The following is a 27,971-nucleotide window of genomic DNA, read 5'->3' as shown; positions in this document are numbered from 1 at the left end:
GGGGGGAAAAGAGGTGGTGGTGATGGTGGAGGGCACTTAAGGGGTAGAGCACTGGGTGTTGTATGGAAAACAATTTGACAATAAAATATTATGGGGAAAAAAAATTAAAAAAACAAAAACGAAAAAAAAAGATCAGAAACAAAACAAAACAAAACAAAAAAAACATCCCTTTGTCCCAGAATCCTTTCCTGACAACTCCCCTGTTCTTCTAGTCTGAGTCAAGGGCTTATCACTCTGTGTGCCTTTCTGGGATCAGTGAAGTCAGGAGACAGGCTCTGGAGTCCGGATGTTGCTGCTCTCTGGATCAAAGCCCACTAAATGAAACTCCATATATGAAAGTGGATGGAACCTTCAAGATTATCCCTTTTCTCACAGGGAACCGGTCTTCTAGCTTTATTTGTTTTATTTGTTGCTGAAGCACCTACTCCATGGAAGGCTTTGATGGGAAGGGCAGCAATGTGACCCACGGACTCCTGGATCTCTCCACCTGATGACCTGTGGGCACCCCAAATTCAACTCATCCAAAATCAAAATACTGGAAAGGTCTTGGGGTTTTGAATCAGAAAAACCTGGGTTTAGCTCTGCACTTTACCTGTTATGTGGACATTGGGCAAGTTATTTCAAACCTCTGAACCTTAGCTTCCTCAACTGAGAGCCCAAAGGTCTTGAAATACGGGAGTGCTATGGTTTATGCTTGTTTTAGAAAGATCCCTCCTGCAGCTGTGTGGGGGATGGGCTAGAGGGGCAAAACCAGAGGCAGTTCAGAGGCTGCTGAATAGAAGTGTTTCTAATTACCTCAGCCTTGGCCTCCACTGCACACTCTCCACTGTGACCCGAGAGCCAACCTCATGCTGTTGCTTAGCAACTCACCTGCATCACCCAGGGATCCGAAGCTGGGGCCCCACTGACGATGGGGAAATGGCCAGTTTAATTACAAAGTCTCAGGGGAATCATGCATCCGTTCATTCCTCAAATACTCACTGTGCTCCCACCAAGTGCCAGGCCCTGGGCTAGGTATTGGAGATTTAGAGATTAATAAAACACTGTCTCTTTCCTCAAAAAACTCATAATGTAACAGAATGGATAACCAAATGACCGATGATAAGTGAAAGAAGCTAGATAGAAAAAGATATATTGTTTGGTCACAAGTTGTCACTGAAAAGTATCTAAACAAAGCAGAACCATGATCAGAATTTTGTGTGAGGACGCTTAGTCTGGTCTCTCTGTGGAAAATTGCATTGAATTGGATGGGGAGAGAGTAGAGGCAGGGAGGCCAAGAAAAAAGCTGCTGCAGGAGTCCGAATGAGAGAGGCTGAGGCTTAGAGGATAGAGGCTCAGGAGAGGAAGGGAAATTTTTAGAAATCAATGACACTTGGGTACGTGGGTGGCTCAGTCGGTTGAGTGTCCTACTCTTGATTTTGTTTGGTTCAGGTTATGATCCTAGGGTTGTGGGATTGAGGCCAGCGTTGGGCTCCTAAGAGACTCTCTCTCTCTCTCTCTCTCTTCTGCCCCTCTCCCTGGTTCTCCCGCTCTCTCTCTCTCTCTCTCTCTCTCTCTCTCTCTCAAGAAAGAAAAAGAGCCTGGATGGCTCAGTAGGTTAGGTGTCTGACTTTGGCTCAGGTCATGATCTTACGGTTCATGAGTTCAAGGCCCACTTTGGGCTTTGTGCTGACAGCTCACAGTCTGTCTCTCTCTGTCTCTCAAAAATAAAAGAAACATTAAAAAAAAAAGAAAAGAAAAGAAAAAAGAAAGAAATCAATGACGCCTATCTGCTTTGCATTTTACATATACTGCTAGAAATAAAATCCCCAAAAAGACACAAAGATTGTGTTTGTTTGTTTGTTTGTTTGTTTATTTATTTATTTTTGAGAGAGAGAGAAAGATAGAAAGCATGAGTGGGGTAGGGGCAGAGAGACAGGGAGAGAGAGAATCTCAAGCAGGCTCCACACTGTCAGCACAGAGCCCAGTGTAGGGCTCAAACTCACAAACCATGAGATATGCCCTGAGCAGAAACCAAGAGTCTGACACAACTGACTGAGCCATCCAGGTGCCCCTATTTTATTTTATTTTTAAACTTTAAGTGCAGAGAGTTGAGTTAAACGTATTACTCAGTTGTCTTCTTTGGCCTTGAAGGCCTGTCTCTTGTTTTACTTTTCATTCATTCATTCATTCATTCATTCATTTATTCTCTCTCTCTCTCTCTCACTCGCTCTCTTTTTTTAATGTAATCTCTACACCCAGCATGGGGCTTGAACTCATGACCCCAAGATCAAGAATCACATGCTCTGTGAACTGAGGCAGCAGATGCCCCTATTGATTCTCTTCTACCCTCTTTCCTCTCCCTACCCCTGCAGGTAACTCTTTAAAGTGTAGATTGTGCAACGGGTTTATATTGCACAAATATTACAAAATATGCATTTTCTTTTTTTTTTTTAATTTAAAAAATGTTTAGGGGCACCTGGGTGGCTCAGTTGGCTAAGCGGCCATCTTCAGCTTATGGTCATGATCTCATAGTTTATGGGTTTAAGCCCTGCATCAGGCTCTGTGCTGACAGCTCAAAGCCTGGAGCCTGCTTCGGATTCTGTCTGTCTGTCTGTCTCTCTCTCTCAAAAATAAATAAACATTAAAGACTTAAAAAAGGTTTATTTATTTTTGAAAGAGAGTATGAGTCGGGGAGGGGCAGAGAGAGAGGGAGACGCAGAATCTGAAGCAGGCTCCAGGCTCTAAGCTGTCAGCACAGATTTCAATTCAGGGCTTGAACTCATGAACCTGTGAGATCATGACCTGAGCCAAAGTCAGACACTTAACCAACTGAGCTACCCAGGTGCCCCGAAAAATGTGTGTTTTCATATTGTGTGCACACATTTTATATTTATGTAAATGGAATTGGATTATGTATCTCACTCTGTATCTTACTTTTGCACAACACATTATATTTTTTAAGATCTATCCCTGCTGCTATGTGTATCTTTCATTTGTTGACTCTAACTGCATGCCAGGATTTTGCAATTTGTTTGACAATACAATACCATAGAAAGTGCTCTACCACGGAACTGAGAAACTTTAACTATAACCTCTGTAACTCTACCAACTTGTCATGGGAACTTACATAAGTCCCTTCCCCTAGTTGAGTCTTAGCTTTCTTACTTGTAAGATCAGAGGTTCCTTTTACCTCTAATTTCCATTCAGTCTCTCATTTTATACACAGGAAACTCTGGTCCAGAGTGTGTGGATTGATAAAGGTCACAAAACAGTTATCAATAGTTTAGCCTATTTATTGAGTACCAGGTATGGTGTTAAGTGCTTTGGATATTCAAGTAAGTAAGCCCTGCTTAGAGCCTACTCCCAAGGGCCTTTAAACAGACATGTGCTAATTTTCCAAGAGCAGGTGCAAGAGATAGCCTGTGGGCACCAGTCAGAAGCAATGGAGATATTAATAGGACTTAAGCCTCAGATAGAATTTAAGGCAGCACCTCTACCACCCTAATCAGGCCCCACAACATTCCTGACCTCAAGAAAAGGAAAGAGGTTGGATACATTGCTTCCTATTTGTAAAAGGTTACTTATTGCCATAGCATTTTCCAATAATAACTGATTTAAGGGAAAAAAACACAGGGCACCTGGGTGGCTCAGTAGGTTAAGCGTCCAACTTTGGCTCAGGTCATGATTCTCATAGTCTGTGGGTTTGAGCCCCACGTCAGGCTCTGTGCTGACAGCTCAGAGCCTGGAGCCTGCTTTGGATTCTGTGTCTCCCTCTCTCTCTGCTCCTCCCCTGCTCATTCTCTGTCTCTCTCTCTCTCAAAATAAAATAAAGACATAAAAAAAATTTAGAAAAAAAACCCCTCTCTTTTATACAGCAGTAATTGCAGGATAAGTTAATAAATATTTATTTATTAAACACTTTTTAAAGTTTATTTATTTATTTTTGAGAGAGAAAGATGGTGACTACCAGCGTGGGAGGGGAGGAGAGACAGGGAGAGAGACAGAATCCCAAGCAGACTCAGCACTGTCTGCACCAGAGCCTGATTGCAGAGCTAGAACTCACCAACCACAAGATCATGACCTGAGCTGAAACCAAGAGTCGGACACTCTACTGACTGAGTCACCCAGGGACCACTAAAATTTTACTTTCTGCTTTTAAAAAGTGTTTTTCTTATTGAACAATAAAACAGGTACTGTTGATTATGTACTCTGTGCTAAACACCTAGCACTTTATGTGCATTACTTGGTTTAATCTTCATTACAATCCCATGAGGTAGGAGGTAATATTATTATCTCTATTTTAAAAGACAGGAAGGGGTGCCTGGGTGGCTTAGTTGGTTGAGAATCAGACTTCAGCTCAAGTCATGATCTCATGGCTCATGGGTTTGAGCCCTGTGTCGGGCTCTATGCTGAATGCTTGCTCAGAGCCTGGAGCCTGCTTCAGATTCTGTCCTTCTCTCTCTGCCCCTCCCCTGTTCACACTCTGTCTCTCAAAAATAAATAAATGTAGGGGCGCCTGGGTGGCTCAGTCGGTTGAGCGTCCGACTTTGGCTCAGGTCAGATCTCATGTTTGTGGGTTCGAGCCCCGCGTCGGGCTCTGTGCTGACAGCTAGCTCAGAGCCTGGAGCCTGCTTCCAGTTCTGTGTCTCCTTCTCTCTCTGCCCCTCCCCCTTTCATGCTCTGTCTCTCTCTGTATCAAAAATAAATAAAACATTAAAAATAAATAAATAAATAACTGTAAAAATTAAAAAAAAAGAGAAGGAAACAGAAGCACAGAGAGATTACTTGTCTTAGGTCACTGGATTTCAAGCATTGTGAATGCAATTCGCAGTAGAAACAGTTTATGTTGCAATCTGGACCACCCACACCTGTGTCACAATACTACACTAACCCTTACTACATGTCACCTATTCTTGTATTTCTATTCAATTCCTTTTCTTCCCCCATGCTGGTCTATGACCTATTAGTGGGCTGCAATTTCTAGATTGAAAACAATACCATAGGTGATATATATAGCACAATTCTAACAAAATTACACAAAATGTGAAGTTATCACACTCTGTAATGTGACCTTTCTGTAATGTGCTAAGCACCTGCCCTGTATCAGATTCCATGCTGCATTTAAAAGACATGATCTTACCCTCCAAGCACTCAGACACTCCTCAAGGAAACATAGGTAGGCAATGACAACACAGCAGTGGTTCTCAATCCTGGCTCTACCTTAGAATCACCTGAAGGAAAGGGGCGCCTGGGTGGCTCAGTTGGTTGAGCGTCCGGCTTCGGCTCAGGTCATGATCTCACAGTTTGTGGGTTCCAGCCCTGTGTTGGGCTCTGTGCTGACAGCTCAGAGCTTGGAGCCTGCTTCAAATTCTGTGTCTCCCTCCCCTGCTCACACTCTCTCTGTCTCTCAAAAATAGGGAAAAAAAAACATTAAAAAAAAGAATCACCTGGAGGATGTTTAAAAAGCACTAGTGTTGAGAACCTATTCCCTAACTTTCTGATTCAGCTGATCTGGAATGAGACTGGACATCAATATTTTTTAAAACTCCACAGGTGATTCTAAGGTGCAGCCAGGATTGCAATACAGTATTAAGTACTATGTTAAAGGGAAGCTTAGAATAGGCACTCCTAACTACCTAAAGATATTGAGAGGGGTGGCTGGCTGGCTCAGCCAGTGAAGCATGCAACTCTTGATCTTCAGGGTTGTGAGTTTGAACCCCAGGTTGGGTGTAGAGATTACTCAAGAATAAAATTTTAGGGGCGCCTGGGTGGCTCAGTTGGCTGAGCGTCTGGCTTCGGCTCAGGTCACGATCTCACTGTTCATGAGTTTGAGCCCCGCGTCAGGGTCTGTGCTGACCGCTAGTTCAGAGCCTGGAGCCTGCTTCAGATTCTGTGTCTCCCTCTCTCTCCGCCCTCCCCGCTCATGCTCTGTCTCTCTCTGTCTCAACAATAAATAAAACATTTTTAAAAAAGAATAAAAGTTTAAAAGGGGCATCTGGGTGGCTTAGTTGGTTGAACGTCCAAGTTGATTTCAGCTCAGGTCCTGATCTCAGGGTTGTGGGATCAAACCCCACGTTAGGCTCCATGCTCCAAGTGTGGAGCCTGCTTGAGACTTTTTCTTTCTTTCTCTCTCTCTTTCTTTGTGCCCCTCTCCCCTACTTACCTCTCTCTAAAATAAAAAAATTAAAATAATTTTTTAACAAATGTTGAGAAGAGTCTCAGAAATTGTTTTTTGAGTTGGGTCTGTGTGCTGGATACCGTCTGTTTAGCTTTTAGATCCACTGTTCACCCACTGTCTGCCCACTCCACCAAACGTGTGGAGACTAAGTCCATTGGCTCCTTTGCTCTCTGGCCTCCACTTTCCACCTAGGTCTGGGCCAACACCCTCACAGTGATTGGTGAGAAGGAGGGCTGGATAATTAACTCCTTGGCTACTTCCTGCAAGTTTCCCTCATGGTGTGAACCTTTTTTTGTTTTTTCTAGGTTTTGTTTTTATTTGAGAGAGAGGGCACAGACACGAGCAGGGGAGGAATAGAGAGAGAGAATCCCAAGCAAATTCTGCACTGTCAGCACAGTGCCCAACCTGGCTCCACGCAGGCCTCCATACGGGGCTCCACCTCCAGAACGGTGACCTCATGACCTGAGCTGAAGTCAGTGCTTAACCTACTGAGCCACCCAGGTGCCCCTGACTGTGAACCGTTTTTGAAAGTAAGTGTCCCTTCCATAATCTTGATGAACAGTATTTGATGAACAATACTCTTCCAGTTTCTGTAATCTCTCCTCCCTCTCCCCACCCTTTCAGGTCAAGGGGTGTAACAGCTCACATAGTTCTTGAGCTATCCCTTGTCTTCCTCTACACTCCACCCACATGTTCGAAACTAGTCCTTTTGTAAAGAAACCTAATCTGAGTGTGTCATCTGTTTCCTATTGAGACTCTGACTGATAAAACCTGGAAGCAGGATGGGAACTTGCTAGAAGAATAAGGAACAGAGAAAAAAATGGCAGGGGTAGCTGCATAAGTAGTGCCAAAAAGGCATGAAAATATTGTATTTTTGTTTGATTCTCTTAATTGTTTAAGGACAAATTGCTAAATCCAATGTTCAGTTCTCAGTCCTAATCTTACTAGATTTATCAGCAGCATTTGGCTAGTTAATAACTGCTTGGTGAAATAAAACAAAACAAAAAATTTTAAATTTAAAAATTAGGGGCACCTGGGTGGCTCAGTCTCACGATTTGTGGGTTCAATCCCTGCATCAGGCTCTGTGCTGATGGCTCAGAGCCTGGAGCCTGTTTCTGAGTCTGGGTCTCCCTCCCTCTCTGCCCCTCCCCTGCTCACACTCTGTCTGTACCTCTGTCTCTCAAAAATAAATAAAAATTTAAAAAATTTTTAATAAATAAAATTTAAAAATTAAAAAAACAAAAAAATACAAATAAATAAAGAAATAATAACTCTATCTTGAAACAAGTTTGTCACTTGGCCTCCATGATACTGCACTCTATTGGTCTTGTTCTTCTAGCTACTCTGATAAGTCTTCTCTTCTGGTTCCCTCCCACTTTCCTGATTCTTCTTTATCTTCCTGATGCTGAATGTTGGAGTCCCAAGAACTGTGCTTGGTTCTCCTGTCCATCAACACCAACTCTCCATCATCATTCAGTATCCTGGCTTTAAATACTCCATATGCTATCCACTCCCAAATTTATATCTCTGACCTAGAGCTTTCTTCCAAGTCCACACTGAGATATCCAACCTCACTAGAGAAAGGAGGAGTGTCTATGGCTGGCTTCTAGAGCCAATTGTTATATTTCAGGAATTCGTCCAGCCTCTTGTTAAACAGTCATTACTAAAAATTAAACTATGTAAACTTAAAATTAAATAAATTATATTAAAAGGTAAAAGTCAAAACTCATCACTTTCTAATTACTATATTTTATTATTTTCTATGCTCTTGGTGTTATTTACATCTATTCTTTCTGTATTGTGGAAATACTATATGATGGTGTAGTATTCTTACAACTTTTCCTAACTCCACAGTCAATGATATGTTGGTAGCTCCAAACCAGCCATAGTGAGAGTATTACATTGCACGAAATTGGCAAAAGGCAACCAGAATTTGACATATTACTATGTTGATTGCCCAAACTTAAGAAAGTGATGTAAAATATTTTAATAATACAGATTAAATTTAGATTGCACTGTGGCTGTAGCTATTACACTGTAAAAAACATTAAAAAAATTGAAGAACTATACTTTCAGTATTGAAAAACTACTGAGTCAGCAAAGCAATCATTTGTGTCATTGACTAGTGAAGTCTTTATTGTTTCACTTTCATCTTACTATTTTGTTTTTGTTTGTTTGTTTTTAAGTAGGCTCTACACCCACTGTGGGGCTTGAACTCACCACCATGAAGAGCCACATGCTCTACTGACTGAGCCAGCCAGGCGGCCCTCATCTTACTGTTAATGTGAACAAATATTAATCAGTATTCACCTTGGAACTATACTTCCTTTAAATTTCAATTTTTATTTTAATTCCACTGTAGTTCACATACCATGTTATATCAGTTTTGGGTGTACAATACAGTGATTCACCAATTCAATACATTACTTAGTGCTCATCATGATAAGTGTACTCTTAGTCCCTGTCCCCTATTTCACCCCTTCACCCACCCACCTACTCTCTGGAGATCATCTGTTTTTTTTCTGTAGGTAAGAGTGTTTTGGGGGCTCTTTTTTCCCCTTGTTTTATTTTTAGATTCCACATCTGAGTGAAATGATGTGATATTTCTCTTTCTCTGTGACTTACTTCACTTAGCATTATACTCTCTAGAGGTCACTGTCATTGCACATCCTTGCAAAAGGCAAGATTTTATTCTTTTTTATGGCTGAAACTTGAAACTATACTTGTTCAGGAATTGCAGTCATTATCTGGCTATGGATACAAATTTGGTAGAAACTGTGGTGCTTGGCTGGCTCTGTCCGTAGAGCCTGTGACTCTTGATCTTGGGGTCGTGAATTCAAGCCCTATGTTGGATATAGAGATTACTTTAAAAAAAAGTTTGGCAAAAATCAAAACATCCTATTAGAATAAATTTGCCATATGGAATTTAAGATAAAGAGCATTTAAAAAAATTTTTAAACGTTTATTTATTTTTGAGAGAGAAATTGGAGGCAAGCAGGGACAGATCTGAAGCATGTTCCACCCTGACAGCACAGAGCCCAATGTGGGGCTTGAACTCACGAACCACAGCCACCCAGGCTCCCCTGTCATAGGAAGTATTATATAAAGTAGTCCTCCCTTGTCCAAGATTTTGCCTTCTGTATTTTCACTTACCTTGGGTCAAAGGCAGTCTAGAAAAAGACATTCTTCCTTTTTGTAAAAAAATTTTTTTAAAGATGTTTATTTATTTGAGAGAGAGACAGAGACAGAGCATGAGCAGGGGAGGGGTAGAAAGCAAGGGAGACACAGAATCCAAAGCAGGCTTCAGGCTCTGAGCTGTCAGCACAGAGCCCGACATGGGGCTCAGAATCACGAACCACAAGACCATGGGGTTTGAACTCGTAAACTGTGACCTGAAGTCAGACACTTACCTGAGCCATCCAGGCACCCTAGACAGTCCTCCTTCTGATGTACCATCAGAAGGTCAATTATTGCCAAATACTACATTACAAATGCCTAATTGTTCACCTCACCTTCTCTCATCCCATAGGTATTTTATTATCTTACGTAACCATAAGAAGGGTGAAAAGGGGACTTCAGCCACCTGCATTTTGACCTCAGTCTGTACTTTCACACATCAATTAAGTTCTTTCCAGCATATCTCTTAACTCAGGCAAAAGACTGTGGGCAAAGTACACACATTTTGGGGATGGGAACCCAAAATACCCCTCAAGCAGTCAGGACTGCCCTTAGCCAGCAAGACCCCATGGTGACTGACCTCAAGATAATGATCAACCTAACCTTTGTTGCCCACCTCAAGTACCCACCCACCATTGTCACACATTTTCCTTATATAAACCTAGAAGGTATTTATAGCACTTCGGAGACTGTCTTTTAGACGCTGGTCCATTGCCTTCCTGGTGTTGGCCTCACTGAAATAAATCCCTTTCCTGTTTCCCCGCTACTCGTCTCTCTGCCTTTAGATTTTGTCAGCTGCCAGCGGCTGAACCTAGTCTGTTTGGGGACCCTGGAGCCAGGTGTTCTTACACCCCTGTGCCATGGTTACAAACACAGTACAAGGTGTTTTGAGAGAGAGAGAAAGACCACATCCACATAACTATTAAACACTATTGTTACAACGGTTCTATTTTATTATTTGTACTTATTGTTAGTCTCTTACTGTGCCTATTTGTAAATGAAACTCTCTCAGGTAATATAGGAAAAAACATAGTTTTATATAGGGTTCAGCGCTATCCATGGTTTCAGGCATCTACTGTGGGTCTTGGAACATATCTCTCGTAGACCGGGGAGAATTACTAAATTTTAGTATTTGTGAATCATGTGCCATGTGTCATTTAAATCAGTAAACTTTATAATACACTTATATGGGTGTAAGTGCCCATATGCACACACACACCTTTTTCCCTTGGTGCAGCATTTGTCAAACATTTCCCAGCATACCACTGCTAGTGAGCCACTCAGATTTAACAGGTCCCAAATGAGCTCTTGGTTTTCCATCCCAAACCAGTTGCCTCTGTAGGCATCTTCATTTCGATTTAATAGCAAAACTTCATTCTTCCAGTTGCTCTGCCAAAACTTTAAAGCCATCTGCGACATTCAACTATCAGGAAACCCTTTTGCCTCTGCTTTCAAAATATATTCAGAATCTGACTATTTTACACCACATCCATTGCCCTCACTTCTGTATAAGCCTGCATTTTACTTCACATTGATTATTGTAATAGCCTCCTGACTGGCCTCCTTACTTCAGTATGGCTGTCAGTGATTCTATTGAAATATGAATTAGAAATGCCATTCCCCTGCTTAAAACTCTTTAATGACTTCACCTCTCAGATTCCAAAGGTCTCTTTGCTATTCTCCAAACACATTAAGCATGTTTCTGCCTCAGGGCCTTTGTACTTGCTGTCTCCTCTATCTGGAATGTTGCTCTTCTTGTTTTCCCATTGTTTGCTCTCTTCGTTAGGTCTTTGCCTGATGCCACTTTCTCAGTGAGAAAGTAGTGAGGTCTCCTGATCATTCGAATTAAAGTTACAATGTCTCCCCACCCACCCTACCATCACATTCCCCATCCCTCTCACCACCTAATGCGTTATATGTATGTTTCATATTATCAATTTTAATTATTCTTTTTCCCCCTACTAGAATGTAAGTTCGAAAATTTTTGTGGGTTTTTTTTTTTGCCTGTCTTATTAACTACTGTATTCCTAGTCCTTAAAATGTGTTTTGTAGATAGTAGGTGCTCAACTATTTGAATAAACAAAACATTAATGAGTATTCTAAATGCCCATTAAAAGCTTCTTTGAGGTTTTATAGGAGATCCAGGAGTGAGTCCCTCACCCTTCCAGGTGTTCAGCTAAGAACTGTGTGTGCATTTGGCTCCCACTTGTATAGATAGACCATTTGGCAATAGCTGTGCTCTTTCAGAAACACAAAAAAATTCATAGTGGACTGAAAATAAAATGACAAAATATACACTGATGGCTGAAATCAGTAGCATCTCATATCAGATTCCAGCATAGACAAATAATGAAAGTCACCAGAAGGTTTACAAAAAATGAATATTTGCTGAGTAGCTAATGCATGCCAGGGGGACAAGATGATTCATCTATACTCCAGCCTGCCCCTGTGACCATGGAAACAGATAACCGCACAATATTATCAGCCCACCAAGAGGAAATTGTACTAGGCAAAAGGCATCAGAGAAGAGAGTGGTTTAGTACCACGGGGTGGGGGGTGATATCTGAACTGGGCTCCAAAGCATGAATAGGGGAGAAGGGTAGGCCCCAGCAGAGAAATTTACAAGTGAGAAACATTTCACCTCTTTTTTTTTTCCTGCTTAGTAGAAATGCCTGCCTATCTGGATTGTACAGAAAACAGCTTGGCCAACCTTGCAAAACTCTGCATGGGGCAGAATTTGAGAACTCGTGGTTATTGGGACACCCAGGGAAAGGCTGAGTGAAAGGGACAGATGGCGGGAAGGGAGATCAGCATCTTCATGGGGCAGAGTAAAGGGGGAGCCATTTAATACCAGAGGAGTATCACAGGCTCAAGGATCCCACGGAGGCGGGGCAGAGGAGGGAGTGGAAGGCAGGAGCACTTTATTCCTGTCTTGGCCCTGGTCTGAAGCACTGTTTCTCTGGTTTTCCTCTTCTCCTGATAATGCTGTCTGCTCCTGAAGAGAGAGCCACCCTGGCAGTGCAGAAAGACCCCATGTTCTGAGTCCGAAGGCCTGGATTTAAGTCTCATTAACTGTGCAAGCTTGTGCCCACCTTCAAAAACTTTGCTCACCACAGCATAGAGAGTGAAGTCCAAGCTCCTAGGCACTCAAGGCCCTTCTCCATCTGGCCCCTGCTGACTGTTCCTACCTCATCTACAATCTACCCCTCCCATCTCAACAGCCAAGCTGACTCTTGCGAAGACTCTGCCCCTTAACAGACTCTGCTTTCTCAGGCTGACATCTTTGCCCGCTCCTTCCCCAAACTGGAGAATTCCCATTCCTCTTTGAAGACAAGGTTCTAGTGTTACCACCTATAAGAAGCCTTTCCTGACTACCAGGTTAGCAACTGCCTCCAGGCCTCAAAAACGCAGTTTCTTTTACCTCAGCATCTAGAACACATGCACTCTTTCTCCTTTCTACCCACTCTCTTTGGAAGAGCCAGAGGTATCTTTCCACACCTATGCCATAGGACTCACTGCCACCACCCTGCTTTAAATAACAACAACAAACCACCCTCATTTCTTGGCTTAAAGACCATAGTCTTTACTGTGGCCTACCACCTGCCTTCCTCGCTACCTTCCCTTCTTACCTTATGCTCTCTTTGCTTCCAGCCAGGCTAGCCTTCTTTGTTTCTCAACGCACCATGTTTCTCTCTCACTCAGGATCTTTGAATTTGCTTCCTTGTTTCAACCTGCCCAATTTCTACTTATTCTTCAGAATGCAGCTCAAACCTTCCTCTGGGAAGCCCTCCTTGCCTGCTTCTGCCTTCTCTACTAGGTTAGATTAGGTGGTACTTAACACAGCAGTAATTATAGACCTATTTATGAATTATTTAATATCTGTCTCCCTTTGGGTAGGAACCATGCCGTCTTGTTCATTGTTGCATAAAAGGAACCTAGAGGAGAACCTGGCATAGGCCAGGCGCTCACTAAGTGTTCGTTGAATGGCTGTAGGAATGCTTAGCCCTTCCCACATCATATGAAATCTCCAGTTTACCTGGTTTCTCATGAAAGTAGATTTTGGCTACCTCCATTTCAACCTCAAATTTTCCAGGTAGGTTCTTTCATCCAGTTTGTCTCTAGGCTCAGGTGGAAGACCCTGCAGGCAAAGCATCCCTGGGTTTGGGATGTGGGAACCCAAACTGACAGCACAAACACCCTCTCAAACAATCAGGACTGACCTGAGCCAGCAAGGCCCTACCTGTGATGGACTCCGAGACAATGATCAGTTTGACTGTCACTGCCTACCTGCACATGCCCACCCACTTTTGTCCCACATTTTCCTTATATAAACCTGGACGTATTTTTGCCACTTTGGAGATAGCTGTTGAGACTCCATTGTCTTCCCGGTGTTGTCCTCACTGAAATAAATTCCTTTCCTGTTTCACCACCACTTGTCTTTCTGCCTTTGGATTTTGTCAGCGATGGGTAGCCAAACTTGGTCTATTTGGGATGCTTGGAACCAAGAGCTCTTGCACCCCTGCGTCCCGGCTACACTGTCACAGTGGCCTGTGAGCTCCTGAAGAACTAGGACAGCGTCAGCACCCAGCACCATGCTTGGCATTTTGTGGGGCTCAGCAATATGGTGTTTAAATGGTGTGTCCGTCCGGATGGAATGGGAACCGCAGATGTGGGGTGACAATAGGATGGAAGCCTGTGGCACAGGTGATGAAAGAATTCACCGTGGGCAGAACAAAGCAGCTAGAAGTTTATTGAATACACAGTAAGGGAGCAACTGGGTGAGCAGTAAACAGGCAGTGGGTGGGGCCAGTTATTTTTGTTTGTTTGTTTAAAGTTTATTTATTTATTTTGAGGAGGGAAGGGGCAGAGACAGAGGGAGAGAGAGAATCCCAAGCAGATTCTATCTACTGTCAGCGTGGAGCTCGATATGGGGCTTGAACTCATGAACAGTGAGAGCATGACCTGAGCCAAAATCAAGAGTTGGATGCTTAACCAACTGAACCACCCTGGCACCCCAAGTGGGGGCTGTTTTTAAAGGGGAAAGGTGAGGAGGTATGGCCACATATGGAATTCTCCCTTTTTTGGTAACTGTGTCTAGTTGTAAGTGGCCCATTGGTCAGTTTGGGCCCATGGGTATTTTGAGGTGGGTCACCTGATGGGCCTGTCTGTATTCAGCCAGGTGGTCTCTGTGGCCTTTTCTACGTACCATTACCCTTCAAGGCTCTGTCTAAAAGTGGCCTCAACAAGTACAGGTTTTCTGAGTGTGGGAGATGTTGTAATGTGCTGCCCAGATTCCCCCTCAGTAAAGTCCTGACCCACCAGCTGCTGGGAGTGCTGTCAGTGGAAAACATTTAACTGTCAGCCCCTCCAAGGACAGGGTACCTTGGCTCCTGTCACACCCCTTCCCAGATGGCCCCACATCCAAAGACAGGTGTATCAGGGACATAAAGTCTTGGCCTGGCCATTTTCATTTATCTGGGGACTACTCTGATGGGCTGTTCTAGCTTTGGAGTCCCCATGGGATCAACCAAGACTGTACTTGGGCCTGCATGGAGAGGTGGACTTGTGCCCACTCCTGTTTGCTCCCTCCCTTCCATAGGTGTTGGTCCCAAGGGGCTCCCTCATGAATTCCTGCATTGCAACCTCTATTTCAGTATCTGCCTCCCTGGAACCCAATCTACAACAGGCCCTCTGTTCTCTCTTCCCTTTCTCTGTGTCATCTCTTTCAGGGAATGTACACGTTCATTCACCTAAAGTTTGTAGGCACCATTCAGCTGACAAAGCCTTTTGATGTGATGTGGGCCAGGAGTAAATGGTCAAGAAAGAATTCTTGAGGCTTTTCAGTGCAAGAAGTGCTCTTATTAAAGCCTGGCTCGGGACCCGTGGGCAGAAAGAGCTGCACTGGGATTGTGAAGTCACGGATTATACACTTTTTAGTTAGTAGGGGTTAGGGATAGCTTAAATCTCCAAGGATTTTGGAAGTAAAGCTTTCAGGACCTTGAGGGGCTAGCTGCTGCTATGATAAGGGTATTTACTACTGCCTAGTAAAACATCAGCCTGGAGACCCTTCAGATGTGTATCAGTGGGCCATGTACTCAGGAGTAATTGCAAATATATCTCAGGGCATGTTTCCAGCTATCAGGGAAAGAGACACTAATAAGAGCAAAGCTATAGAGGTAAGGCAATAAAGGAAGTACTTGAGAGAGCTGTAGAAGTGTTACAGTCTGTAAGCCTCAGGAATTCTGACTGGAGACTGAGAACCGCCCCAAAGTCTGGCGTTTGTTTCTTTTCTCCCATCAGTTTCATCTCCAGTTTTTCTATTACTCCCATTCTATATTGCCTAGATGCATCAGGAAGGGAGGCCCCACTGAACTCATGGAGAAGCTGAAGCCCAGAGAAGGGGTCTGACCAGCCTAAGGCCACTGAGCTACTTAAAAGCTGAACTCTCAAATCGGATTTTTCACCACTCTTTCCCTACCAAGTCGCTGCATCCTGAAACAAGACGGAGCCTCACTGCCTGCAGTCAGAATGGCCTCAGTGGTCAGAAGCCTGAAACCACGGCTCTGGGGTCGGAAACCGGCGCGCAGTCCAACGCTCCGGCGGCGCAGATGGGGAGACTGAGGTCCAGAGCCCGGCGCTCCACCGCCAGCGGGGCAGAAGGCGAGGGGGCGCGTCCTGCCTCGCCGGCCCCCTGGCGCCGGTGCCGCCTCCGCCCGCCCCCCACGCTGGGTCCCCCCGCCTGGATTTTGCCCTCGCAGAGCCACCAGCTCGGGAGTGAGTCATGGTGGGTGCACTGGTGGCGGCGTGGCTGCTCCTATCAGCCGCGGCCTGCGCGCAGCGGGAGCAGGACTTCTACGACTTCAAGGCGGTCAACATCCGGGGCAAGTTGGTGTCGCTGGAGAAGTACCGCGGTTCGGTGAGTGTCCGCCCGCGGGGCCTGGGCGCTGCCCGCGCAGGGCCCGTTGAGGGAACCCCGCAGCCCGGGACCCTGCGGGTGTGGCCCCTAGGGGTCTCCGCGGCCCCGCCCCGGGTCCCCCCCCCCCCCCCCCCCCCCCCCCCCCCCCCCCCCCCGCCCCGGCATTCCCACCGGGGTGCGGCGCCCCCAGATCCTGCACTGAGTCTATCCCGCGACTACGTGGCACTGCCCGGCGGGCAGTGAAACCCGAAACTCTCCCAGCCGACGCCGGTTTCCCTCGCAGCGACTTTGGGCAGTGGAGGCCGGACCTCTCCCAGAGGCTGCTTGCCGGGCTAGGCCTGTGTCAAGCACGGGGCGAAAGGCAACCCTAGCATTCTGCCGCCTTTGTCTCTCCCATCCCGTTTCCACTCTGGAATTGGGATTGTTGCTGATACTGAGTCCAGTGAGAACCCTGTGCAAATGAATATGCAGTGCAGGGGGAGTTAGCAGTTAAGGTGCACAGATCATCCTTTAGAGAGGACACAAAGGCCCAGAGGAAAGGTCATACAGCTCTAGAAAGCACAGAGCCTGGAGAGAACTCTGTGCCCATCCATCTGTGGGCTTCTCGAGGCAAACTCCAAAGATGGCAGCTCAGGCTGAGATACAAGAGTCATGCAGGCCAACTGCTATCTCATTACCAAGTCTCTCAGGACGCAGAGAGGAAATGTCCCTGGGTGAGCCTTTGAAACAAGAGTGAGTTTTGGCAAGACCAAGAAGAGCATTCCAGGCAGAGAACTGTTCATACCAAGGCTCAGAAGCAAACCAACAGCAAGAAGTATGGAGGAGGAGTGGGTGGCCGTCAAGCAGATCTGCTTGAAGGAGCATAAAGCATGAGGCTGAGTGGTGGAAGATGAGGCTGAAGAGAGTAGGGAGGGACCAACAGGGGCCTGGAACAGTATGTTCAGAGGCCTAGATGTCGCACTGTGTTTAATGAAGAGCACTCAGAGTCCCATTTCTCAAGATGGCCCTAGGACCTTGGTGTGGGAAAGGTAGCGAGTTGGTAATGAACACATAGGTACAGTATCCAGATTTGGATGGACCACACAAAAATGGCTATCAGCATTCTTCTCCTGGGAGCAAGTCTGTTGTGAAGAAAGTACTTTCTAAACCTTAAAATGCCCAATTTTGCTGAGAGTCCTGGGGGCAGTATTCCTTGTCCTGATTGTCCCTCAGGTATTATGAATTTCAAATGAGAAGACAGTGTGGAAGCTCTTGGTAGAGTGCTCCCTACCTGTGTTTGGTGGGCTCCAGCAGGAAACTCATCCAGGACTAAGGACAAAGAGCCAGTAAGAGTAAGGCTCATTCCTAGTGAGGCCTCCCCTTCCTTCTAGTGTAGCTTGACAGAGAGCCCCAGGTTTAGCCCTTGACTAGCTCTTCTATTCAATCATTCATTATTTATCATTGAGTACCTACTGTATACTAAGTACTAGGCCAGTCTTTGGGATGCAGTGGCGAACAAAACCGACAAGTTTCCACTTCAATAGAGCTTATATGAAATGGAGAAGGGAGAAGAACAGAACAGGAACAGAAATGAACAAGGTAGTTCCTAGTACAGTGGTAATAAGTTCTAAGATGGAAGTAGAACAAAGTCTATTTATTTTCAGAAGTAATAAGGCACCCAGGATGTCAAGAACAGAAATCCAGGAGAAAAATGACCCAGAGAAGTGATCCCAGAATTCTGAGTGTTTTCATACTCTCAGTTACTGGTAAATCCTAAAAAGCATGGGAGTGAGAAGCCAAGAAATCAATCAGAAAGAAATTGGAAAACATTTTTAAAAGGAAAAGAACAAAGTCACACACCTGCTAAAAGACAGAGTGAGAATTTGAAAATAGGCAGTCCAGCTCCAAAGCCCAAGCTCTTAGCTGCCAGGTTTAGAGGGAAACCAGAAATAGTCCAGAGAAGCTGTAAATGATTCTGTGAGTTAACCCAAGCTAGGGCTACCATTTGGTCATTCATTCACCTGTGAATAATTACTGGCTCATTATGTATATTTTACCACAGTATTTTTAAAAATTGAAAGAGATTTACAGGCTCCCACTACATTCCTGGCACTGGATCCAGCTCTGGAGACAAAGCCATGAGCAAGATTGTATAGTTTATGCCCTGAAGCTAACTGGGAAGGCGGTCATTTAGACTTGTATTGAGTATGGATGAATGGGTGACTACCTGCGAATATGCTTGTCTACGGTGTGAGCTTCTGTGCATGTAGGCCCAAGGGTAGTATGTGTGCAAATGGTTTGTTACCTTGCTTCTACGTGCACATCCGAGTCTGTCTCTATGTTTGGATATGCACATATATAAATTAACTATGTGTATTTGGGTGTGTCTGTCCATCCATGTTTTGGTCAGTTTAAGGAGAAGCTTTTTGGTTTCAGGTGTGGAACCAGAAGCAGGATTTCCCTCCTTCCAAGGGTGGGCAGAGGTACAAGATGTAGGTTAAAAATAAACAACTTTTAATGCTCTCATTGCCCAGGGATCCAGCAGAAAAGAAAGAGGAAGACGCCTAATTAAGGAAAGGAGTTAAGGGTCCCATTTTCTCAGCACCACAGGCAGAATATGACATGCTGACACAAATGGGGGAGGTTGTTCTAATGGCCTGTGGCCCCATAGAATGGGTCCTTCCTCATCTGATAGAGGCAGGATATAGGAGTGACAGCTCAACGGTTCTCATCATCCAGCCCGGTAGTTCTCAACTGGGGGTGATTTTGCTCCCCTGGAGACATACATCAATGTTTGAAGACAATTTTGATTGTCAAAACTAGACATTGGAGTGCTTGGGTGGCTCAGTCAGTTAAGTCTGCGACTTTAGCTCAGGTCACGATTTCATGGGTCATGGGTTTTAACTTTGCATCACTCTCTGCTGACAGCTCAGAACCTGGAATTTGCTTCAGTTTCTGTGTCTCCCCCTCTTTTTGCCCCTCTCCTGCTCATGCTCTCTCTCTCTCTCAAATAAATAAACATTAAAAAAAATATTTTTTAACTAGACACCTAGTGGGTAGAGGCCAGGGATGTTGTTAAACAATGAATAGGAAAGTCCCTAATAGAATTATCTGTCCCAGTAGGGCACCTGGGTGGTTCAGTCCATTCATTAAGCACCGACTCTTAATTTTGGCTCAGTCATGATCACATGTTCGTGAGATCAAGCCAGCTGTACTGACAGCTTAGAGCCTGCTTGGGATTCTGTTTCTTTCTCTGCCTCTACCCTCACTTGCATTCTCTTCCTCTGTCTCAAAAGAAAGAAATTAAAAAAAAAAAAAAAGAATAATCTGGCCCCAAATGTCAATAGTGCTGAAGTTGAAAAACCCTGTCTAGCCTGAGCAGTTTGTGCCTGTGCATGTCCAGTGCCCCAGTGTCTCTGGGGGGTGGCCCTCTTTATGGAGTGTAATTCCAGCTCTTTCAAAAAAGTGACCAAAGAGATAGAGCTAGGCTGCCTAGATATGGGGTAAGATTTAAGAATTCTTTAACAATGTATTACAGCCTTGGTGCCAAAATTCTAATTGCTGTATTGTAGTCGAGTTCCATTGGCCAGCTTTGTATTTACCACCTAAAGGCTATAAATAAATGCACTTATTATAAGGTGATAATAAGTTTCAAGATGTGTCTAGTGACTCAAGAAAGTGATATTTGTGTGCTGGAGGTAGAGGTGCCAAAAGGGATTGCCAAGGGGTCATTTTATGAAGAAAACCCATGTCTGTCTCTATATCTCTATACTCATGCAGGTGATGGTGTGTGTGTGCACATTTACTTATTTATTCAGCGCTTTCTGAGACTTTTCCATATGTCAGGCCCAGGGCTGAAGAGGACATAGCTCCTGCTTTTAGAGGGTTCACACTGGGTTTCTTAGAAGGGTTTATTACTCATGTAAACTGATGAGTGCCAGTTGACTGAGCTAGAAGTTGAACCCAGGTATGCCTTTCCATTCCCCTGCATTACCTTCTGTCTTATTTTAATTTTTGTTTTAATTTTTTTTATTTTAGAGAGAGAGCATGCCAGCAAGGGAGAAAGGCTGGGGGGGAGAGGAAGAGAGAGAGAGAGAGAGAGAGAGAGAGAGAGAGAGAGAGAGAGAGAGAGAGAATCTTAAGCAGGCTCCATAGGCTCAGGGCAGAGCCGGATATGGGGCTTGATCTCACAATCATGAAATCATGACCTAAGCCAAAATGAAGAGTTAGATGCTTAACCAACTGAGCCACCCAGGTGCCCCCACATTACCTCCTGATGTGAGCTCACCAGGGTATGTGCCTCTCTGTGTAAATGTGTTGTGCATGTTTGTGGGCATGTGTGATGTGTGCTACTATATTTTTGTATCATGGGGCATATGGATCCCCATTTATTTATATTGTATACTTATTCTCATGGACGTTTGTGTATGTGTGCACATATATCTGCAAGCCGCTGAATGTTTGATTTCATTTGTGCCTCTGTGCATGTGTTCATGTATTTGTGAGAGCACTGGGCATTTATATATGTATACCTTGTGCTCTTGAATATACGAGAAAGCATTAATTGTTGCGGGGTGGTCAGCATGTGGGTGTGTCGGGCATGTGCAAGTACACGACTCTTCACTGGGCTGTGTATGTATCTGGGTTTTGTCTCTGTCACCCAGGTGTCCCTGGTGGTGAACGTGGCTAGCGAGTGCGGCTTCACAGACCAGCACTACAGAGCCTTGCAGCAGCTGCAGCAGGACCTGGGGCCCCACCACTTCAATGTGCTTGCCTTCCCCTGCAACCAGTTTGGCCAGCAGGAGCCCGATAGCAACAAGGAGATCGAGAGTTTCGCCCGCCGCACCTACAGTGTCTCTTTTCCCATGTTTAGCAAGGTCGCAGTTTCCGGCACTGGTGCCCACCCTGCCTTCAAGTACCTGACCCGTGAGTCCTGATCCTTTCCCCCACCTTCCCTCAGCTGGCTGAGGTCATGGCTCCCTGGGCAGCAGGAGCTATTTGCTGATCAGGTGACCTGGGGCCCCTTCCAGAGCCCTGCAAATAAGTTCATTGTCTGTTCCAGCACTCATCTTTGAAAATGGGCCGAGAGGTATTCCTGCCTGAGCATATCTCTACCCCTGCTGCCTTGAAGTTCTCCCTCAGGGTCACTCTAGTAGACTTCCCTGGGGTCCTGTCTTGATACACAGGGATTTTAAAAGGAGACTGAGGGGGCGCCTGGGTGGCTCAGTCGGTTAAGCCTCCGACTTCGGCTCAGGTCAGATCTCACGTTTGTGGGTTCGAGCCCCGCGTCAGGCTCTGTGCTAACAGCTAGCTCAGAGCCTGGAGCCTGCTTCCAGTTCTGTGTCTCCTTCTCTCTCTGCCCCTCCCCCTCTCATGCTCTGTCTCTCTCTGTATTAAAAATAAATAAAACATTAAAAAAAATTAAAAAAAAAATAAAAGGAGACTGAGGCCCTTAGATTTAGTCAATGTGAATTAGTCAAGTTTATGGGTTTAGGATGGAGAAACCAAGGGCAGACAGGGGATGCCACATGCCTGGAGAAGGCTGACCAAGATGGCTGACAGGTATCTCCTGTCCTGAGGTAGGCGCAAAGTGTGTAGACTATGGAGGGAAATCTTCGGAGCTAAAATACCAGATCTTAATATTTCAGAAATAGGCCTCTCTGAATCCCCAGAAGCCTCAGAACTATAAAACGAGGTCAATGGGCCAAGCTTATCATTATGGTCCTGTTTCCTTTGTTGGACCTTTCTCTTCCTTTGGGGGCTCCATTTTTGCCTTCTGTGACTTGCTTCTGATTGCCTTCACATCCCTCACTACCACCCCCCATCCATTTTCCTGGAGGAGTAAATGAAAACAGTATAGCAAACAAAAGATCTCTTACTGAGGCAGGTTTGAATTTTACCCTATGGGTCAATCCTAATATTTGCTTTTTTTTCCCTGTGTGTTTTTATTTGTACCTTTCCAGTTCCCATAGTTATAGCTCAACCCTAACTGTGCTTTAGTAGCAACCAGGGAACTCTTAAAAGTGGTTTAGTCTGAGTCCTACTGAAACAGAGCCCAAGAATGTTTATTTTTAAGCACTTTCCCCCACCCCCACCACCAAGATTCAGATGCAACCAGTCCACAGACTAATATTTGGAAACCATTAGGATTTCCTTAGAGGATAGGGTGTAGACTATTTAGTAGTTTGGGATCATTAAGAAGGGAGGATCCGACACTGCTTTATCAAGTACTTCACAGAATCCTAAAGCAGAGGTTCTCAACCTTGGGGCCATATTGACACCTCCTGGGGAGTTTTTAAAAAAGTACTGATGCCTGGGGGTGCTTGGGTGGCTCTGTCAGTTAAGCATCTGACCCTTGGTTTGGGCTTGGGTCATGATCTCATAGTTCACAGGATCGAGGAGCCTGGCACTGGGCTCTGCACTGACAGCATGGAGCCTGCTTGGGATTCTCTCTCTCCCTTTGCCCCTCTCCCAGTTGCACTTTCTCTCAAAACGTATAAATAAACTTTAAAAAAATTATTGATTGCTGAGCTTTACCACCAGAGATTCTGATTTAAGTAGTCTGGCGTGTGGCCTGGGCATCAGGATTTTTAAAAGCTCTCTAGTTAATTCTAAATAATAAAACAACTGCTTCAAGCAAAGGATGGACACTGATAGTGGAATTCCAGGAGAGGGGGACCGGGAAGCACATTTTGCTTTCCTTCTTCCTTTTTCTCTAGAGACTTCTGGGAAGGAGCCCACCTGGAACTTCTGGAAGTACCTAGTGGCCCCAGATGGAAAAGTGGTAGGGGCTTGGGACTCAACTGTGTCGGTGGAGGAGATCAGGCCCCAGATCACAGCACTCGTGAGGAAGCTCATCCTGAAGAAGCGAGAAGACTTATAAGCACTTTCTCTCCTCTCCCACTGCCCATTCCCCCCATCCTACACCTTGGATGGTGACCAAAGCAAACTCAGTTGTGCTCAGTGGTGCTCGGAGGGAAGGCCTATGGACTCTCCTTCCTCCACTTTTATCCCACCTACTCTATCATTCCTATGCGGGGGGGGGGGGGGGAATCTAATATTTTGTATGTGAGTCTTAGAACAACCTATAAGAAAGAACTCCTGGCCAGTGAGAGCTCTTGACCAATGAATCACCAGCCAATAAGTACCTCTAGCCCATGAAAACATGTGGCAAATAGAAGTATATCAAGCAATAATCTCCTGCCTATTAAGAACTCTATAAGATAGGACCAATTCCTACCTCACAGGGCTGTTGTGAGGATGAGGATGAACGACCTATGAAAGGTGCCAGGGCAGTGCCAGCTCACCAGGAGGCATTCAACAAATGTTTTTTGCATGGGAACCAAAAAATAACTTGTAATCAATAAAAACTTGCACCCAACATGAATTTCCAGCCATTGAGAATCCAGGCCAAAGATATATTTGTTGTTGTTGTTGTTTTCCTCTGTATTATTTTTTTAATTGAAAAAGTAATGCAAATAGGTTGTAAAATAATACAGGATGATATTAAATAAAAATGAAAGTATCAAGGCACCTGGGTGGCTCAGTCCATTAAGCATCCGACTTCGGCTCAGGTCATGATCTCACGGTTCGTGAGTTCAGGCCCCACACTGGGCTCTGCGCTGACAGCTCAGCCTGGAGCCTGTTTCAGACTCTCTCCTTCTCTCTCTGCCCCTCCTCCCTCGCACTTTGTATCTCTCTCAAGAATATATAAACATTAAAAAAAATTTTTTAATGAAATTATCTCTCTTGTTTTCTGTATCTCACTCCCTGGAAGTAGATAAACATTGTTAGCAATCTGGTACAAAGACTTCCTATTTTATCAAGCCAATCATTGCCCAATTAGAACTCACTGACCAAAAGTACACTACAATAACAAATAAGCAAAAGATATGAAGAGATCATTCACAGGATAATGTAGCTGGATAATAAGGATATGAAAAGATGTTCAGCCTCATTAAAGTTGGAAAGATGTTTTAAATGATAATACTCATAGTTGGTAAGGATGTGGGGAAAAGGGCATTCACGGTAGCTGCTGGTGGGACAATTAACTGACATAAGTTTTTGGAGGGTGATTTGGCAATATCTTTTAAAACAAAACATTCATGCCCTTTAATCCATCATTTCTCATCCTAGAAGTCTCCCTAATTGTGCAAATACATATGTACAATAATATGTACGTACACTGTTAATAATAGTAAAAATTGGATGTACCCCTGTGTCCATCAATATGGTCCGATAATAAATTATGGTACAAATCCAAATGGCACACTAATACAGTTCTTAATGTGAATGAATTAGATTTCTTTCTTAAAAATATTTTTAAGATATCTCTACATCCAACATGGGGCTCAAACTTACAACCCCAAGATCAAGAGTCACATGCTCTACCTGTTGAGCAATCCAGGTGCCCCAAAATGGATGACTTAGATTTCTGTATACCATCATAATAAGTTTTCCAAAAGTGTAAAAAGGGCAAATTGTAAAACAGAATGAATACATGCACACACACACACAAATCCAGAATAGGGGTACCTAGCTGGCTCAGTCAGTAGAGCGTGCGACTCGTAATCTTGGGATTATAAATTCAAGCCCCACGTTGGAGGTAGAGATTACTTAAAAAATAAAATCTGAAAAAAATCCATTGTAAGTGAGCATAATATTTTTATCAAAAATGTTCAATGTTTAGTAAGTGGGAGAGAGAGAGAGGGAGGAATATAGACCAAACTAGTAATGGTGGTTGTCAATGAGGGAGTCAGGGGAAAGAGGGCCTAACAAGAGTCCTTCGCTGTCTTTATTAAGTATTTCTGTAATGTTTGAATTTTGTATGTAAAACATGTATTTCACCTTTATATAAATATAAAAAGAGGCAGCTAAAAACAGAGGTGATGAGTAAAGTCACTGGTCAGTAATTCATTGGCTAATAAGAATATCAAGTCCACTTCTCCCAAGATCACTCTTCTAGAAGGGAGACTCAGATTCAAGTTCTGGCTGTGTCCCTGACTCATAGACTGAGCAAATTGTTTCCTCTCTGCTGTCTTCCGTTTTGCCAGTGGACAATAAAAGGGCTGAATTGCGCTTACAGTTCTTGCAGTGGCCCTTAATGGTCCTTCTCAAAAGCTACCCAGAGTAAAAGAAGGCTCTCTGTGAGCCCACCACAAGCCCCGCTATCATGGCCTCCAAGCCTGCCTTTACACAACACACGGCACTCCAAGTTCCAGGTCTACATATGCCATGCACATACACACACACAACAAAATGCAGCAATCACAGAAATGTTTGTGGTGGACCCCTCAGAACCACATTCTCTTCTCTGCCCCTCCCCCACAGCCTCTCTCTCTCTAAAATATAAATATTGGGGCAGCTGGGTGCCCCTCCCCCATGCTTGCTCGCTGTCTCATCTGATTCTTGGTTTCTTGCAGTTCGTGGGGTCAGGCCCCACATCAGGCTCCACACTGTTGGGGTGGAGCCTGCTTAGGAGTCTCTCTCACTCCCTCTCTCTTTGTCCCTTCCCCACTCACTCTCTCTCTCTCAAATAAATATACTTAAAAAAATAAACATTAAAAAAAAAGTTGCACACTCTACCGACTGAGCCAGCCAGGCGCCCCCAGAACCACATTCTCAATGGATGTCTCTCTGACTTGTCCTGCTTAACCTCTCAGCCACACCTGCCATTGATGACTACACTCTTCTCCCTGACACAGTCTCTTTCATGCCAGTATCTTCTCTTGGATCTACCCCTATCTCTTTGGGTGCTCCTTCCTTTCAGTATCTGTTAATGTCTCTTCCTCCTGCCCACTCCTTCCCTATTGGTCTTCTTTGGGGTAATAGGCTGGTCCTTTTTCTCACACCATGTACTCTTCTGCAGTCACCTCATTTATTCTCATGGTTTTGACCACCATCCATGCCCTGTTGACACCCAAATCTCTACCCTGTATCTACACTGGACTCCTACTATTCACCTGCCTACTGAACATGTCTACAAATACTTCAGTTCAACATGTCCAGAACTAAGCTCATCATCTCTCCGAAACACACCTCTCTCCCTTCCACTCAGCCTTCACAAACCCCCAAAGGCTTTCCATTCACACAACACTTGCTCACTATAGAATTATTGCTTAAGCAACTGCCCTCCCTTTTCCCCCTAGCACAGCACCTGGCTCTTAGTATTACATTTAATTAAAAAGTAAGCATTTTGAGCACCAGCTCTATGCTGTCAGTTTCCTCCAGAAATTTAGAATCCAGCTGAGGAATTTGTAGTCCCAATTAGACCTTCATTCCTAGGCTTTATCAGCCTTCTGCTGCCCCCATATCCCCTCAGATGTGCAAGAGTCCCATAGGAAAAAAAACCTCACTTTAAATCCTTATCAGCTCTTTCCCATCTTGCAAGGTGAGGGGCAAAAAAGCCGAGAAGCCAGCTACGAAGGAGAAGAAACCCGAAGCCAAGAAGGCTGTTGCTGGTGGCAAGGTCAAGAAGGGTAACCATAAGGCTAAAACGCCGAAGAAGGGGAAGCCCCACTGCAGCCGAAACCCAGTCCTAGTGAGAGGAATTGGCAGGTACTCCCGATCGGCGATGTATTCAAGTAAGGCCATGTACAAGAGGAAGTATTCAGCAGCTAAATCGAGGACCGAAAAGAAAAAGAAGAAGGTTCTTGCTACGGTCACAAAACCAGTCGGTGGTGACAAGAATGGTACCCGAGTGGTTAAACTCCGCAAGATGCCCAAGGATTACCCTACCGAAGACGTGCCTCGGAAGCTGTTGGGCCACGGCAAAAAACCTTTCGGTCAGCACGTGAGGAAACCGCGAGCCAGCATCACGCCTGGGACCACCCTGATCATCCTCACTGGGCGCCACAGGGGCAGGAGGGTGGTTTTTCTGAAGCAACTCAGCAGTGGTTTGCTGCTTGTGACTGGACCTCTGTCCCTCAATCGTGTTCCTCTGCGGAGAACACATCAAAAATTTGTGATTGCCACGTCCACCAAAATTGATATCAGCACTGTAAAAATCCCCAAACACCTCACAGATGCTTATTTTAAGAAGAAGAAGAAGCTGCGTAAACCCAGACACCAGGAAGGGGAGATCTTTGATACCGAAAAAGAAAAATATGAGATCACAGAGCAGCGCAAGGTGGATCAGAAAGCTGTGGACTCACAAATTCTGCCAAAAATCAAAGCTGTCCCTCAGCTTCAGGGCTACCTCCGCTCTGTTTGCTCTCACGAATGGGCTTTACCCTCACAAACTGGTGTTCTGAGTGTCTTATAAAGAACCGGATTAAATAACGGAAAAAAAATTAAAAAAAAAATAAAATAAATCCTTATCAACTATTACCTTGGTCATTGACTAACCAGTACCTGCTAACAACTTAGTTTTAAATTAATCCCTTGGTAAATCAGCTAATACTTAAATGTTGATATTTGATTTTCTACTAACACTTTAGTTATCATTTAACACTTTATAAACAATATACTTTATTTATCAGGTTTTATCTTAGCACTTAGTAGTTTAGCTATTTGCCAAACCTTAATTATGGATCGATATTTAGTTGATATTTGACAATGTCTAGAGACATTTTTTGCTGTCACAACTGGGGGATGGGTACTATGGGCATCTAGTGGGTAGAGTGCATCGCTGCTGCTGAACACCCTATACTGCACAGGACTGTCCCCCACCACAAAGAATTGTCCCCAAATGTCCATAGGTTAAGAAATCCTGGTCTGGAGTATTGCGGAGCAGGAGTC

At 44.5% G+C, this 27,971-nt stretch overlaps 1 protein-coding gene and 1 pseudogene across 1 annotated transcript in view; one reads left to right on the top strand and one right to left on the bottom strand.

Annotated features, from left to right (window-relative positions):
• Positions 1–27,971, bottom strand: part of TUT4 (terminal uridylyl transferase 4) — a 221,715-nt gene that overhangs the window by 184,892 nt on the left and 8,852 nt on the right. The gene's annotated exons all lie outside the window — the stretch shown is intronic.
• LOC115297927 lies at positions 16,104–27,484 on the top strand (annotated as a pseudogene).

This window comes from Suricata suricatta, chromosome 8 (genome assembly GCF_006229205.1).
Source record: "Suricata suricatta isolate VVHF042 chromosome 8, meerkat_22Aug2017_6uvM2_HiC, whole genome shotgun sequence".
Classification (NCBI taxonomy): domain Eukaryota; kingdom Metazoa; phylum Chordata; class Mammalia; order Carnivora; family Herpestidae; genus Suricata; species Suricata suricatta.
Note: the sequence above shows the minus strand (reverse complement) of the source record. Positions and strands in the feature narration are given on the sequence as shown.